At 33.7% G+C, this 18,390-nt stretch overlaps 1 protein-coding gene across 45 annotated transcripts in view; it reads right to left on the reverse strand.

Moving 5' to 3' along the window:
• Positions 1–18,390, reverse strand: part of EHBP1 (EH domain binding protein 1) — a 479,839-nt gene that overhangs the window by 213,444 nt on the left and 248,005 nt on the right. The gene's annotated exons all lie outside the window — the stretch shown is intronic.

Raw genomic sequence — 18,390 nt, forward strand, 5'->3', positions numbered from 1 at the left:
TTTTAATTTGCATTTCCCTTATGACATATGACGTGGAGCATGTTTTCATATGCCTATTTACCATCTGTAGATCTTCTTTTGTGAGATGTCTCCTAAGGTTTTTGTCCCATTTTTTAAATCTGGTTGTTTTCTTATTGTTCTTTGTATATTTTAGGTAACAGTCCATTACCAGAAGTCTTTTGCAAATATTTTCTGTCTGTGGCTTGTCTTCTTCTCTTGACACTTTCATATAGCAAAGTTTTTAATTTTAATGAAATCCAGCTTTTCCATCATTTCTTTCATGGATCATACCTTAATGTTGTATCTAAAAGGCATCACCATACCCAAGGTCATCTAGGTTTTCTCCTGTGTTATCTTCTAGGAGTTTTATAGTTTTGCATTTTACACTAAAGTCTCTGATCTATTTTGAGTTAATTTTTGTGAAGGGTGTAACGTGTCTGTCTAGATTCATCTTTCTGCATGTGGATGTCCAGTTATTTCAGCACCATGTTGAAAAGATTGTCTTTGCTCCATTGTGTTGTCTTTGCTCCTTTATCAAAAAGATCAACTGAACTTATTTATGGGGGCTATTTCTGGGCTCTCTGTTCTGTTCCACTGATATATTTGTATGTTCTTTCACCAATACCACACTGTCTTGATTACTGTAGTTCTATAGTAAGTCTTGAATGCAGGTAGTGTCAGTCATCCAACTTTGTTCTCTGTCAATATTGTGTTGGTTATTCTGGGTCTTTGCCTATCTATACAAACCTTAGAATATATTCTGTCCATATCTACAAAATAATTTGCTGGGATTTTCATTGGAATTGCATTGAATCTATAGATCAAGTTGGAAAGAACTGACATCTTGACAATATTGACTCTTCCTATCCATGAACATGGAATATCTCTTCATTTATTTGGTTCTTCTTTGATTTTGCTCATCAGTTTTGTGGTATTCCTCATATAAATCTTGTACATATTTTGTTGTATTTATACCTAAGTATTCCATTTTTGGGGGTGCTAATGTAAATGGAATTGTGTTCTTAATTTCAAATTCCACTTGTTAATTGTTGGCATATAGGAAGCAACTGACTTTTGTATATAAACCTCGTATCCTACAACCTTGCTATAATCACTGATTAGTTCCAGGAGGTTTTTTGGGTCAATTCTTTCAGATTTCCTACATAGATAATCATGTATTTTGTGAACAAAGATACTTTTATATCTTCCTTCTCAATCTGTATGCTTTTTATTTCCTTTTCCTGTCCTACTGCATCAGCAGGAACTTCCAGTACAATGCTGAAAAGAAGTAGTGAAAGGGGACATTCTTGTCTTGTACCTGATCTTAGTGGGAAAGCTCTGAGTTTCTCACCATTAAGTATGATGTTAGCTACACGGTTTTTGTAGATGTTCTTTATTAAGTTGAAGAAATTCCCCTCTATTCCTAGTTGGCCAAGAGTTCTTATCATTAATGAGTGTTGGATTTTGTCAAATGCTTTTTCCACATTTATTGATATAATCATGATTTTTTCTTTTTTAGTCTGTTGATTTGATGGATGGCATTGATTGATTTTCAGATACCTGAACCAGCCTTGCATACCTGGGATAAATCTTACTTGGTTGTGGTGTATAATTCTTTTTATACTTTTTTGGATGCAACTTGCTAATATTTTGTTGAGGATTTCTCCATCTATGTTCATGGGAGGTATTGGTTTGCAGTTTTCTTTTCTTGCAATGTCTTTGGTTTTGGTACAGGATAATGCTGGCCTCACAGAATGAGTTAGAAAGTATTCCCTCTGCTTCTATCCTCTGAAAGAGATTATAGAGAATTGGTATAATTTCTTCCTTAAGTGTTTGGTAAAATTCATCAGTGAACCCATCTGTGCCTGTTGCTTTCTGTACACTTCTATACAAAACAATTTTATGAGAAGAGTGTCACTGTTCTACACTTCTACAAATTGCTTTAATGTGTTTATATCTCTCTAAAATCTCTTTAATATCTAGTTTAACAGAAAGCTGGAGTCCCATTTCTGTTCTCATATTCAATCTGTGTAATATATTGTTTTGGCTGAAGTATAGGGGAAAATATCCAGCCTCATACAGGTATGTAGTTGGAAAAGATAGAAGTATTTTAATATTTTCAGATGATTTTGAGTATTCTTTGATACTATGTCAAAACTCCACAAGTGGTAATTTCTTAAAAGTTAATAGTGATGTGGAATCTGAAACCACATCAATAAACTTTTCAAACTCTGTTAAAATCCAATGCTCTATCATGCATATTGAATAAATTTTTTACTCATGCATGATTTTGTAATATCATATACTTTGGCCATTTGGAAAATGCTGATTCTCTGAATTATGCAGATTTCTAACTGTTGACACATTTCATTATACAACACCAAAATAACCACATTTACTTATATCACTACCTATTCAGAAATATTTTTAAGCACTGGGAAACTATCAAGCTTAACATGGTAAGTCCAAGTTTTTCAAAATTCTAATTTTCACTTGGAAGCTTGAATTTTATCATTGACAACAAACAATTTCAGTTGTTTACCTTTAAGTAGTAGGCTCACTGTACTCAGTTTCAAGAAAATGTTTGCCTAATAAATTCCCAAGTGTGAATAACCAGTTTGTCTGTTAGCCACTTTTTCACATAAAAATGGTGTTCCAGGAAAAAAAGGTGGTTAGTTTAGTTTACAACTCAAATGATCACATATGTGCTTTTTCTTGAATAACTTTGTCCTCTGCAATGCAGTGTAAATGCTTTATGCATACTTCCCATTTTGTCACAGAGAATATTTGGAAGACTAATATTCAAGGGTAAAAATTTAATAAAGTTAATAATTTTATTACAACATCAAGAACCTACTTAAACGAAACCCAGATGAGGGCTAGCTTCTGGTTATAAATTTGCAAGGGTGGTATCGCTTCCACCCAGTAATGCAAAGAATAGAAGAGGCAATTTTCCTTGTTGTCTTCTGTGCAGTGAGTTCATTTCTTCTTCATCCTTACAATGATGTTGCAGCTCGGGATGCCAGCTTTGTGCAGCAAGGAGATCTTATTAGATCTTCCATCTTAGGAAAACAGGAAGTGCTAGACTTTTTCTGCATCTCCATGCAGCAGTAAAAGCAGTAAATTATGGGTTTAGTAGAAACCCTCATTGGGAAAGCTATGATGAATGCTTATCTTTTCGACTTCTACTTTCAATTATTTTTTAAACTTCTTTGGATTCTTTCTACCTGTATCATTTCAGGAATGCATTTATAAAGATCATTTGGTCACATTGTACCCAAGTTTTTAGTTGTCTTCTAATAGGGAAGTTATTCATGCTATCTAGTCACATTGCCAGAACAGAATTCTTCATTTGAATTTTACAGGAACAGAACTGAGCATTTTGATAAAGAAACAACCATCCCAACAAAGTTCACTTTTCTCAGTTGACCTAAGCTCTCTAATTGAGTAATTCTTAATGACTTATTAGGATTATTTAAGAATTTGTTTTATTGGAATTCTCTAGATGTGAACCTGTGATCATCAATGCAACCTTACCATTCTCTTGTCTGTTTAGATAGTATGTCTCAATATCAGCTTACATAGGCAGTAAGTACCTCATGATAAATCAACGATTGCAGTACATACCCTTCTTGGGTCTCACAGTTTAATGCCTGATTCTGTTCATTCTTGTCCATCAGAACTCTCACTTCTGTTCTAATTCTGTACAACTGAATCAAGGCACCAAGAAATGATGACAGATAGAATTCTAAACAAAATTCTAAAGACATGTAAACAGACTAATGCTTAAAAGTCTCTGTTATTGGATCTTGCCCTCTCTCTTATGACTATGTGAATTAGTTTGCAGTAAAGAACTAACACACTCAAGTATTTGTGTAAATATTCATTTTCTCTGCTGACTCAAGAACCAAAACTGTCAAATGAGATAACATGGAATTGTAAGGGACCTTAGGAGTTTCTAAATCCAACCTGTCACACTAGTGCAAAAACACCTTACACTATCCCTAGCAGAGAGTTACCACGTTTATTTCTTGGTACTTTTCATTTCAATTCAACCTAAAATCTCCCAAGACTTTGTTCTTTCTAAAGCAAAATAATTTGGTGCATTACAATATCAAGGCCAACAATTTTGCTTTATCTATTCTACAAAGACTTCTTGAGAACCCATTCTGTGCCTGGCATTCTCTCACTTAACTCTGTGATAACACTTTAAACTTTTATTTTCAAATGATAAAAAGCCCATCTATATGTCAAACTGTCCTAAGTTTTTCAAAACTGTGGTGCTAGTCCTTTGAGCTGTCATAAGTGCCACAATTCTTGAGCCATACCGAAAAGATCTTTGCTTCATCAGCAGACCAAAATGGAATACTACAGAATTTAATTTGGAGTCCACGGAGCAATTAAATGCTAAAGCAGACAGGCCACAAGGAGCTCTCTCAACCACAAAGACTTAATTAGAAACCATATCAGCTAAAATAACCAACTTAGATAGTTGGATGGAAGAGAGTTTGGTAGCACAAATGTAAATTGAAAGAATCCACATTAAAAATCTGTTTAGATATGTACTCAAAAACATTTACAGGAATTATTATATTGATTTTAGAATAAAATCCAGATTCCCTCTTAAAAATCCAAATAAAAAACCTCAATCTTCTCAAATAGAGGGAAACTCCAGATACACACCAAAATACAAGTTAAAGTATTCAAGTCAAAGGTCTAAATGTGTTGTAAATTGTCCAGATTAAAAAAAAAAATTACTAAAATGACCTTAAAGTCAAGTCTACTACAAAGTTGCTAAAGGGCAGTTTATATCAACCCTTTCCCCTATAATCCTACAGAAAGCCACTAAAGTTTACTCATACTATTGTACATAGTTTTTAACCTTAAACAGGAACTATGCTACCAGAATTTAAAATTAGTTTTCAGCAGATGTTCTAAGGGAAACAGAATCATCTGTTATTTTAAAGACCTGGTAACTGAGGATTACAGCATTCATGGCCAGGACTTGAATGTGTGTGCTGATAATGACTTCCAAATCTTCATAACCAGACAGACCTATTCCTGAATTCCAGATCTAAGCGCTCAAGAGTCCACTATTTATTTTCACCTATGTAACAAACTCAACATAGCCAAACTGAACTCATCTCCATCCCCTAAGCTGTCTGTCCCTGAGTTCTCATCTCAGTGCATTGTACTGCCAGCCAGCAAGCCTCCCAATCCCAAGAATCACTAAACAAAGTCTGCTCTAACTGCTAAATCTTTCTAGACTCTGACCCCTTCCTTCCATCTCCAATGCCACTGTTTCCTAAATTCAAGCAGCATTATCTGTGAATAGAGCACTGCTATTGCCTCTGCATTTGTCACCCTTTCTCTAGTCTTATACACACCTAGATTTCATCTTCCACAATTCAATGAGGGTGATCATCTTTTTTTTTAAATCTTATATCTTTTTTTCCTGCTTATATGAGAAAATTCACCATAGAAAATTGTAAATACACAGAGAAGTACAAAAAAAAATCACTCAAAATTTTACCAACTAGCTGAAACGACTGTTAACATTTTGATATATTTTCTCCAGTCTTTTTAAAACAGCTGAGATGACTCTATTTGTAAAATCTTATGATCTTTAAAGTTAACATCATGAGTTTGTGAACCTAGATTTTAGAAGTTACATATCATTCTGAATTATAGTTACACCACAAATTTTCACAACTGTCCCCTATTAATGAACATATAAGTCACTTCACATTTGTCACTTAGAAATGATGCTGCAATAAACATTTTTAGGCCCAAAGTATTTTTGGCATTTCTGACTGTTTCTTAGGACAGTTTCCTAGAAGAGGAATTTTTGAGTCAAGTATTTGAATGCTTTCCAAAGAAATGATACCAAGTTCTAACCCACAGTGTACAACCGTGCTAGTTTCATTCATCACACCCACAACAGCACTATTATATATTTTTAAATCCTTGCTAAGCTGTAAAGAGAAAACTTGTATCTTACCGATTTAATTTGCATTTCTTTGATAACTCATGACCTTGAATATATTTCTGTGTTTATTACCCATTTATATAATTTCTTTTTTATAAAACTAGTCATTCCCTTTGTTCATTTATGTATTTGATTCTTTTTTAAAAAAAGATTTCTAGAGCTCTTTACTGAAAATATTAGCCACTTTTGTCTGCAACTTTTGTTGCTAATATATTTAGTATTTCCTTGCTTTGTCTTTTAATCTCATATTTTAAAAACTTTATATTTTCCTTGTCACACACAAATAATGCAGGTTCATTGCAAAAACATAACTAGAAAATACAGAGAAGTTAAAAAGGCACATGAAAATTACATATAATCCCACAACTAGAGCTAAGCTTTTTTCACATAGTATTGTTTTTCTAGTTTATTTGTATTCATTTTTAAGAAAAACTGGATCATACATCATATATATTCTTTTGTAAACTTTACTTTTTTCATTAAAATATGATGAATATACTTCTACAGCAATAAATATTTTACCATGATGCCATTTATAATGGCTACAAATATTCTACTGAATGGACATAACAATTTAACTAATCCCCTGTTTTTGGATCTCGAGGTTGTTTCTAGTTTTTCACATTGTAAGCAATAACCAGGTGAAAATTCTCTGAGTTAATTCTTCACATTCATACTTAAATATTTCACTAAGATAAATTTCTGCTGGTTGAATAACTGTATCAAAAGCACGCATATTTTAAAAACTTTTTATATAACTGCCATTTATCTTCTAGCAGTTATATCAATTTATATTCCCATCAAAAGGGGGACCTTAGCAAACAACGTCTTAATATAATTTTTTAAATATATATTAGTTTTGATTTTTATGTAGACAAATCTATGTCTATTTTCCTCTGTGATTTCTTCCCCACTGCTTAGAAGCTTAGAAAGTTCTTTTTTATCCCATGATATAATAAATATTCACTTCTATTCTTTTAGTTTTGATTATTTTATTGTCTTATATTAACTTTCTAATCCGTTTAGAATTTCTTTCGTAGTGAGGTGAAGAGCTAATTGTTTCCTCCTCCCAAATAGTACCAATACTATTCACTGTACAAACTGCTTCCATAAGGTTTTAAGAAGTGTGGGAATTTTTATACAACCAACCCATGCTTATAATTTGTCAAGGATTTTTCTCTGCTGATAAAGTTAAAGCTCTTTCAGATCTTGCCTCCGTTTCCATATGAAGGAACATCAACTGTCTCTTCCCCAGCTGTACCCCATGCTGTAATGAGATTCAGCCAATGGTAAATGCTGCTCAATTTTTCTGTCATGACATATCTTTATAATTTTGAGGCACAGAAGAACTTCCCAAATAATAGCAGTTATTTTTTATAGAGTACTTACTTTGTACCAGTCATTATACTAAGTGCTTTACCTTAATATGTCATTTGTTCCTAACAACAATCCTATGAGGTGGATACCATTACTACTCCATTTTAAAGGTAGAAAACTGAAGCACAAAAAGATTAAGTAGCTTGCCCAAGGTTACACAGTTATAAGCAGAAGAGCTGAAATATGAACACAAGCAATCCGGCTCTGCAGTTTGCACACTTAACCACTACACTGTCCTGCATAAAAGGAAAAGACACAAATTTGAACATATAAGTATTCAAAGCTTACTATGTGGTGAAAGACACCACTTGCAATAATAAAAAAAAAAGTGATGGGGAGAAAATATCTGAAAGATATATAAAAAACTATGTATGAATACATAAAGGTCTACCAATAAGCAAGAAAAACGCAAGAATTTCAACCGAAAATTGGCAATGGGTATCATTGGGTAATTCACAAAAAAACATAAGTGACCAATAAACATGTAACAAGATGCTCAACTTCACTAGTTATCAGGAAAATACAAAGTAAAATGATAATAAGACAGCCTTTCCACCCACGAGAATGACAAATATTAAAAAGTCTAGTATTATCCAGCGTTATTGGGGGTGTGGAAAAAAGGCATTTCCATCACTATTGGTGGGACTATAAACAGTTACAGCCTATAACGAGTATATTCTTTTAGTATTAAAACTATCAAAACAAAATAAATGTCCCCTTTAACTGAACAATTCAATTTCTGGGAATCTATCCCAGAATCTAGGAATCTATCGTGCATGTGTGCACAAGTTCTCAATGAAGTGCTATTTGTAACACCATCAAGTAAACTGGAAACTACCTTAACACCCATCAGCAGAAGAATGGTCAAATCATTATGGTACATCCATCTGTACTATGAGAAACTGCAGCAATTGCACACTCTAAGCAAAAAAAGCAAGTCACAAAACAATATGTAAAGTATGATCCCATTTAAAAACAAAACAGAATCTAACAACCTCAAAATATATGCATATTTACATGATTTCATGAAAAAAAATGTCTAGGAGAATTACGTATGAAAACTTTTTTTTACTTTATATATTTGAATCTTTTACAACAATGATAGATTCATATTTAATAGTCTATTCTTACTTAATACTTTTGCAATTTCTAAAAACTCTGTGTGTACATGGGGAAGGAACAACAGACAAAGGAGACAGGGAAAAAAATAAGTAAGCTAAGTTAGAGTTTCTCAGAACTACCGGCATTTTGGACCAAGTAATTCTTTGGATTTGGAAGGGCTTTCCTATATGCATTGTAGGGTGTTTAGAAGCATCCCTGGCCTCTACCCACTAGATGCCAGCAGCACATCTTGCCTCTCTCCCACCAAATCATGACAATCAAAAATATCTCCAGACATTGCTAAATGTTCTATAGAAGGCAAAAATATCCTACGCACCACTCACCACCACATTGAGAACCATTAAGCAATCAAATATTCTGAGAAGCCTTCCCTAGTTCATCCATCCAGAGTTAGAATTCCCTGCACCTGATCCCATATGGTATCAATTATTAGTTCTGTTTCCTTGTTTGTCTCCACTGGCCTGTGAGCCTCTTCAAGGCAGGTGTTTAGTCTGGTTAATTAGTTATCTCTTGGGCTGTGTTCCTCAGAGGGTGGACTGGGACCACCTTCAACAGTAGTATCTGGGATATTTGTTAAAATCCAGAGTCCTGGATCTCACTTGAGATTTAACAAGCTTCCAAGATAATTCTAATGCATGCTACGGCTTGAGAATTATATTGGAGTTTAGTACAATTCCCAGTACACAGTAGGTGCTTAGTAACTTGAACGAATGAATGAATTTTATTCTATAAGGATAATGAATGATATTGGTCTCCAGTTAAGGAATACAAAACTAACCAATCTACTTGTGAAATTCAAATATATAAACTCTATGAAATATAAAAGCTATAAATAACAAAATTTAGTTTAAATAGATTATGCCACTTAACAGACATGTAAACATGATTCTAAATATTAGTAATAGATTTACTAAGAGTTGTATGAAAAAAATGAAAAGCCAAATCTCTAATGAAGAAAAAAGCATTAGCAAAGAAGTAAACTGGATCACACATTTTTAACTAAGTTGATAAATGTTTTTTGAAGCACAATTTAAAAATGTGTTTAAAACACACTTTAAAACTTCAAAAACATATTGAAAATTACAAGTATTATAATAACCTTTCTTCCATTTCAAATATTTAACAACACTCCTGTTATGATGTTTGTAATAGACTTACAACACCAATATAGATGGTGTGACAGATATGAATGTGCCAGTTCAACTTCAACTTCAGGGGCAGTCAATCGTGTTACTTGAGAAACCACACAGAGGGAGCATCGTCTCAGATGGCTACACTCCAGCGGCAGGAACCACTTCTTTAATCCATAATGTGATCAACATCTGAGACATTGCTAATTGGCACAGTGAATATCAGAAATGTGGCTTATTGGCAAAATGAATAGCTTGTTGGTTAACAAGATGAATGTTAGAAATGGGCTTTCATTACTAAAATTAAATATTGAGGAACTGTAAATTAGATAAAATATTTTATAGTTATTCTTCACCTTTGAATAAAAAGGGTATAAAAATTCAGCAAGGCCTATAACCTTTACTTTCAGAGATGGTGCCCAGAGTTGGTCCCTTAATAGACTTATATCTAGCTACTGGTTTGGTAGCATTTCTGGTTGGCTGACACTGACTATAAGGGTAACTGAATTTTGCCTTGTGAATGCTGTGTACCTAGTTTTACTGAACCTTTCATGCAAGGTGATGGTTGGAATGCCTAAATGAAGAGAGTTCAAAGCTTCCTTCATGGACCTTACAGGATAGGTTGTTATAAATTGTTTTGTGCCTGCACGCTAATGAGTATTATGTTTAAAAAACACCTGTATGTGGCAGAATGTGGTCATGTATAGTCTGGTAGTAAAGTTGCAAAGAAACACCTTTAAACCACTATCTACCAAAAAAAAAAAAAAACAACAAATACAAACCCCTCAAAGATTTACAAGTAATCAACTTGGATTAGGTCACTTCACAACAACTAAATCTAGATATTTTTCTTTCAATGATACAGTTTATAGAGTCTCTGGATAACTATTAAATATAAAACATAACCCAATGGTCTTAAAAATTTCTTAACCAGCAAATCTTAGAAAACAGTCCTGAATTTTTATATAGCATATAGCTAAAAATCACCATCTTCACATCATTAAAAAAAACTAACTTTCTTATATTAACATTGTTTAAAGGATCACTATAGATTTGGTATTACAGATAACATTAAAGAAAAAAGATAAGAAGGTTGGGTAATCTATTACCAGAGACATACTATACCATTTTAAAACTTGGGTAAATGAGATTTTTCAGGGACACCAGAATACATGAGGACAATCTAGGGTTAAAGCATCATTCATATGGCTTCAAAATTCAAGCATCATCACTGCCATCACTACAAAGAGGACAAGGGACACTCAGTTCGTACAAAGAAGCAGAGAACAGATGAAAGACCCAGTTATGGGCTGCACATGATTGGCATAAAAACTACTGAATACTTGAGTTTCTCTAAGTTACAGATAGACCGTTTTCACCTTTATGTGATGAAACAGCACCTTTACATTCTACCACACGAGGACTTTTAGTGTGGTGGATATAACGCCTGAATTTGAATGCGGTGGCTTCTAAAGAAGACATGGTGGTCAAACAGAATCCTTCATCTCCTCCTTCAGATAGTTATTTTAGTGGCTTGTATGGCCAACTCCAAACCCACCCAAACGGTTTGACTAAAATACCATTGTTAGAATACATACTTCTTGCACTTCCAGATTCTAGTGCCATGGAACATAGTTTTCACAAACATTACTTGCTTTTGAACTAAGTGGATTAAGTGTTTTTTAAAAAGTTATATTCCCTCCACAGGTAACTAAAAGAGTATGAAAAGTGAGGGTAAAAAGGTATCCAGGTCCTCATATTGATGCCCCAACTTCATAGCTTCCAATATAATTAAATACTTAAATATTTTTGTAGTGTTGAGTTTGCTTCAGGGCAAGTTGTAGGATCTGCTTTCTTTAGATTAAAAAAAAAAAAATCATACAGATAATTACCATAGTTTTCTGTGATGTTTTAGGCACAGCCTTGCCTAAGAGCAGGAAGGTAGGCAGGTGATTTCTGATATTTTAGCTCCAGGGTGATAAAAATATCTTAAACTTTCTGAAGTTGAAAAGTCATAATTAACCATTAAAATTTAAAACTGAACAGTCATATACAGTTAAGATATAATTCTCTAAAATATAGCGCCAAAAAAAGAGGTAATATAAAGACCAATTAATATTTTCAGCTAAAAATCAGCAAATATTGTTAAAATGCAAGATTCAACATCTCAAATTGCTACCATTTCAAATAAATAATTTATCTGGTTATAGAGAACTTTTTCAATAAGCAATTATGGATAACACATAGTTTGTCTGACACCCCTACTACACAGCTCTCTATAAGAATTTTATAACAGTGGCCAGCCCAGTGGCGTAGGCTCATGCGTTCTGCTTTAGCAGACCAGGGTTCACAGGTTCGGATCTGGGGCACAGGCCAACATACGGCTCATCAAGCCATGATGTGGCAACATCCCACATACAAAGTAGAGGAAGATTGGCACAGACGTTAGCTCAGGGCCAATCTTCCTCACCAAAAAAAAAAGAGAGAGAGAGAATTGTATACCTCACCAATCCTAATCACATGTAGAGTTCTCTTCTGTAGAATATTTAATATGAAAGCTTGAAGACTGTTTCTCACATATATAAGAGACTAGAGAGACCATGTGACAACATAGTGATCAGGATATTCTCCTGTAATGTAAATGGCTAAACATTTCTTACACCATGGATTTCTATAATTCTACCTGCTGCCTAAGTCAGATCAATAACAATAAAACTATAATGACAACTTACCGTGTGTTCAGCACTGTTCTAAGCACATGTGTTAATGCACAACACTCCTATGAAACAGGCATGTTATTAGTCTCATTCTAGAGATAAGTAAATTAAGGTACAGAGAGGTTCATCAACTGTCCCAGGACCACACAGCTAGGAATGGCCAAAGCCCACACTCTTAACCACTACAACCACTAAAACGCCTCTGATGAGATTGAACTGGCTGCACCTGGCAGTTTGCAGAGAAAGAGGAGCTGGGATTGTCACAGATATTTATTTTTCTATGAAACAAAAATTGTCTTTCAATTCCATTTACATCTCCTTCCCTATTTCCACATATTCCAGACTCCTTTTTAAGTTTATCAAGATATATCTCTAAGAGTTTAAATACTGTCATCAGTTCTACTAGCGTTTTCGTCGGCAGTTTTGTTTGTTTTTTGAGGTAGATATAGGACAAAAAGAGTTAATGTCTAGGTATCCTCCATCCACTATTAACAGGTAAAAGAAGTTTGCCTGTTAAGCAAAAGGAGTTATGTTGAAGTCACGTGAAATGAACTTGGCCCTTCACATACAACAGCAGCACACTTGACCGGCATATTTTTGTTTACCCATTAATTTATCAGCAAAGATAAGTACCCTAAAAGGTAGCATCTTTGAAGATAAAGTCTTAAATAGACTTTTACTTGGCGAACATTACCTAAGCAAGGGTTATTTCAGGTTAACTATTGATAAAAATTTCAATACCATTCCTTTTGCTTTTATGCAATTATTACCATTCTGTGGAAATAGCTTTCTGTCAATAAAATTGTGCCCATGGGGCTGAGATGTGTCCAGTGTGGCGTCCAGTATGCTACTGGTGCTCAAATTATATAACGCAAGCAACAACAACTACCACCAAGTTACTGCACGCAAAGTGATCTGACACAAAAGTCACGTATGGTTACGAGTCAGAAGAACAGTATTTGAGCACTTATTTTAAAAACAAACAGAAATTTGTACATAATGTTCACATGTTCATATTTTAGCAATCAGAATACGTTCTTGCATGGGGCAAAAAAGGAATGATTATTTAGTTAGGTTTTCCTAAATGCTTGTCTCTTTTTAAGAAGAGAATAGGACCCTTCCATGGGGCTCAAAAGTTTCATAGGAGCTAGAGAAGATAAAACCAGTGCACCTTTATTCAGGTTTTTAAAAAATGTGTGTGTGTGTGTGTGTGTGTGTGCGCGTGTGTGTGTGTGTGTGTGTGTGTGTGTGTGTGTTTCTAGAGAGGGGGATGGGGGGCGGTGCAGGGAGAGTTAGAAGACAAAGGAAAAGATCTGCCTCTGCATGTTCTTAGAAATTAGAAAAAGTTAGAAGTCATGGAAAGAGGTGTTCAAGAAAGACAAAAATTTGAACTTCATTAAACCCATAACAAACCACCAAATCCTTAGGTTTTATTTACAGGATCTTTGAGAGGATCCAGTAACATTAAATATGCAAAAATGCGTTGTAAATGGTATACGCTATAGAATTCAAAGTATTAAACTGCATTGGAACTTTGAATAAGCCATGATTCATTTGTGATTAGAACTTTACATTTAAAAACTTTAACAATGAAACTTCTAAGTTTTGTATGGGGGAAAAAATGACACTAAAAATTTTACAGTGTATTTCTTATATACTTTAAAATCTATCAATGTATATAGCTAAACGAAAAAAGCAAAGTACAAAATATTATTATTCTGCTCTTACTGCACATTAAAAGGGGATATGGATATTTCTGAAGATATACACAGGAAACCTAATAGCAAGTTCTCTGAGGAAAAGAAAAGAGGGACAAAGAGGGAGACAGAATTACTTTTCACTCCTTTGCATTAATTTTTTTAAAAATTCTGGCCATCTATTACTTTCCAAATAAAAAATTAATTTTAAAAACTAATAATGAAAAAGTAGGAAAATAAGAAAAAATTCAAGTTTATGCAAAACTTTTTGAAAAGATGATGTTATCTAAGATATTTTTTTAAAAATGAAAGAGAGATTTAATATTTATTTATTTTTCTGTTTCCCCAAACCCCACTGTCCTCCACTTAGAACTGGATACAGCTTTTCAGTTCATAGTAATGGCATGGGTATAGTTCAGAGTCACAATTCAAATTTCATACTCATTTGCACGACTATTACAGCCTTCTGTGTTTTTAAAAATAACTTCAAATTTCTCAGACATAAAATTTCTTGGAAAAATTCTTATTTTGCTATTTTTGAAATAGTTTACTTATCTTATATTAAAAGGAAAAAAATTCCCTATACATAAAAATATAGGAAAAGAAAATGTTCTATGGTCAAGACATTTCGAAAGCAAAATCTCAATGTTTTTAATAGGTTTGATCAGTTCTTTCTTGTTTAAAATGTTAATAATATAATGATAGCCTAAAGACAGGAAAACATACAAAATACTAATTTTATTTCTTTATTTAAAATCAGGAATTATACTGATTCTTTAGAAAATAGTACAATGTCATGAAAATATATTTTATAAATAATACTTGATAAAGAAAAGGTAAAAAAGAAAGTTATCAATACATTGTATTATATATTCTGTAAAGAGAAACAAACAGCTAGTAGCTAGTACAGAGACTAAATCAGGAAATAAACAAATAACCATGTTTATTTTTTGATACTTGATTAGGCAGAATAACAGTAAATCCTACTGACTATACTAAGAAAGGAGATGTCAGATCTCCAGAATACAGTTAGGTTACCTCAAAAGGCAAAGCGTTTCACATGCCAGAATGTCTTTCTATCTACAACTTTTATGACAACCAAAAATCCTATTCAGTGATAACCTAGTAGTCTTGATCCACAACCTAATATCCCTATTTTGAAGGCAAGAATTCTGACTTAACTAAAGAAGTACAATTGACTTTTTTGGAGCAACAAAAACTAACACAGGTAACTCATAATGCTGAGAAGGAAGATTTAGGCAGAGTCTCACAGTTTCACACATCTTTTCAAGCACTGTCCCAAACAGGCTGTTTCAAAAGGACTAAACTCAGCATCAGAATCTCTAGAAGTAACTGACGTATTCTAATAAAAGTAAAGTCCTAAAATTCAGTACCAAGCTCCATTTTTATCCTGATTACCACTTTAAATTGGAATTATCTCTTAGGAAAAGATGGACAATGGAAATGAATTATGTTGAAGAGGTTTGTTAGAAAAAGAGTAGAAAGGACCAGTTGAGCCAAGATGGAGCAAAAGGGTGGAAAAGATTGACATTTCAGAGTTTATTATTTCTCTTTACATTACTTTAAGAGTCCTTTGAGAAGAACACCAAAATCTTAGAGCAGAAAATTCATCAAGTCAAATTTATACCATGCTTATTCTTCCTCTTTTTTTTTTTTTTTTAAAGATTTTATTTTTTCCTTTTTCTCCCCAAAGCCCCCCGGTACATAGTTGTGTATTCTTCGTTGTGGGTTCTTCTAGTTGTGGCATGTGGGACGCTGCCTCAGCGTGGTTTGATGAGCAGTGCCATGTCCGCGCCCAGGATTCGAACCAACGAAACACTGGGCCGCCTGCAGCGAAGCGTGCGAACTTAACCACTCGGCCACGGGGCCAGCCCCTATTCTTCCTCTTTTTTAAGATCAGAATCCTTATGCCCAGCTACTATCTATATGGGAATAATAGGAAACCTACTTTTTTTCAAGGGCCATTGACCCACTGAGAAAAAAGTTAAAACAGAAGACAATTACTTAGAGTCATACGTATATTTTTAAATGAATTTTGCATATTTTAAAAAAGTAAAACATAAAATTTCCCAAATCTGAATCAATGGTTTATTCAAACTTTGATACCAAAAAGGGGCAAAAAAAAAATTTTTAACAAGGAAAAAAAGTGGAAAAGAATCAGAGAGCAGGTGTAGATGGTGAAGACGGTCTTGAGGATGAGGCCAGTTCCGGAGCTGGTGGGAACGACGAGCACAACGGTGGGACTGTATTAATCCTCTGAGGAACTCTACCAAGAAAGGTGGACTGAAGGAACCGGCAGAGAATAACTATTTCTACTTCTGAAATGCTACTAGCCAGGCATGTGCAATTTGAAGTAGAGCCTCAATGAATGTTATAAATAAACAAATAAGTGAGAAATAAAGAAACAAATGAGAAATCATGAAATAATCATCAAATAGACTACAAGCTGCTCACATAGAACTAGAACCATGGAGGGAACCCCTGGAAGAACTAGAATCTGAAGCAGCTCAAAGAGGCTGCCTCCGGGGAATGGGTTGGAGGGAGGAAGGGAGGGGCAGGAGAATGCTGATTTTCATTAAAAGTTCTTCCATGCTGTTTGATTTGTTACCACGTGCCTGCATTGAAAAAAATAAAAACAAATTTTTTTAAACTCGTAAATTAGAAAGGGCCTTACGTGTGTTAAAAGTTCTTTCTTTTCTTTTTGGGTTTTTTTTTTTTTTTGCTAATTCCATCAATAGTTTCTTGTCAAAAACAGATTTGATTTTTTTTCCTGTGTATACACACATTAGTTACAGATGATTAAGAAAGCATTCATTCTTCTATTTGCTTTGGCTGAGAACTGACTTGTGCTGTGTTAGCGTTAAGGAAATATTTCACTTTATATGGAGAATATATGAAGTGTTGCTTATTCAAATATACATATGATAAAAGAAAGGGTTTATACATGTTTTAAGTTCACAAACAATAAAAACATTTAAGTAGGGGGAAGTGCAGAGTTTACCCAACTTAGAAACTAGGAAAAATGCTATGTATCTTTTCTGTCTATTCAAAATAGGCTTTGTGAACTTATCCATTTAGTATTTTAATTTTGGTAGAGTGATAAAAATTTCCTTAAAGAAGATCTCATACCAAATATGACAGAAATAATCATGATTATTATAATTTTTATGTACGCAGGGGCTTTTTAAAAAATATGTATTTTTTAAAAACTACAATGTAGCTGTATTGTAAAATCAGAGTTCCTCAAGTTTAGGGTATCTGAAAATAAGTAAAATTTAGCCTGACATATAGTCATTTAAAGTGTCTTCACTTTTCAGATGTACAATGTTTGAAAAATAAACATTCACTTGAAAGAAAAGTTTTCTTAATATGTGAACACCTATGAAGAGTCAGTGAGAGATGTAAATCTATTCTGTCTTTTAACAGTTTTTATAAAATCACTTTTCTAAATAAAACTACTTCATCTGGTTAAAAAGAAACACTAGTTATAGCAATTCAGTTTCTTGCAACACCTGTCTGACTTAAAGAGAAGGTAGTGAAAGCCAGTAATATGATTTAAACTATATTGTGACTGATTCTTTAGTAGATTTCCACCAATACTGGGTAGGGTAAAGAAAAATAAAGCTGTATTAGGGAGAAAATGCTGTGCATTATTTAGAAACTGGCAACTAAAGAACAGAGAAGAAACGATGGATTTGAAGTCAGTACTCAGATCTACATTTTATTGCTAATAATAGCAACTTATAAAGAAAGAATTAGACCAAGGGATGGAAATTAGGAGTGGGGGCAAGGATAAGAAATACTGGTGGCAAGTGATTTGGACATTCTAGGATCACTTGTAGAACTTTATAGTAGAAATTTATAGTAAGCAAGACTTCAGATCCAGGGCTTAACTTCACAGACAATTCCTCTGACACAGTAGAGATTCCTTTTCCCTCTCATTTTCCCTCCTTCCTAACACATATGTCTGGCACCTACTGTTTCTTTGAATTTGAGCTAAATTATAATCCTTTTGTATTTTTTTCACATTGGAAAATAAAGAAATTTAGTCTTTTTTATTTCTCCATCTTTCTTTAGTAGATCATATATAGCACAGAGCCATTATTTACAAAATAAGTATCGCTATCAGTTTAGACTCATTCTTTTCAATCTCTTGAAAGGTAATAAGACCTTTCTACCAAATTAAGTTGAGCAATCTCTGTTAGCTCCCTTCAATTTTATTTCATTCTTACCACACACACCCCCTAGTCATCACTTTCATTTTACATGATCTACTTGTTGACATGTATCCATTGAAATCTACTTCTAAACCGAATTCTGAATCTAGCCACTCAAAC

This window comes from Equus caballus, chromosome 15 (genome assembly GCF_041296265.1).
Source record: "Equus caballus isolate H_3958 breed thoroughbred chromosome 15, TB-T2T, whole genome shotgun sequence".
Lineage (NCBI taxonomy): Eukaryota > Metazoa > Chordata > Mammalia > Perissodactyla > Equidae > Equus > Equus caballus.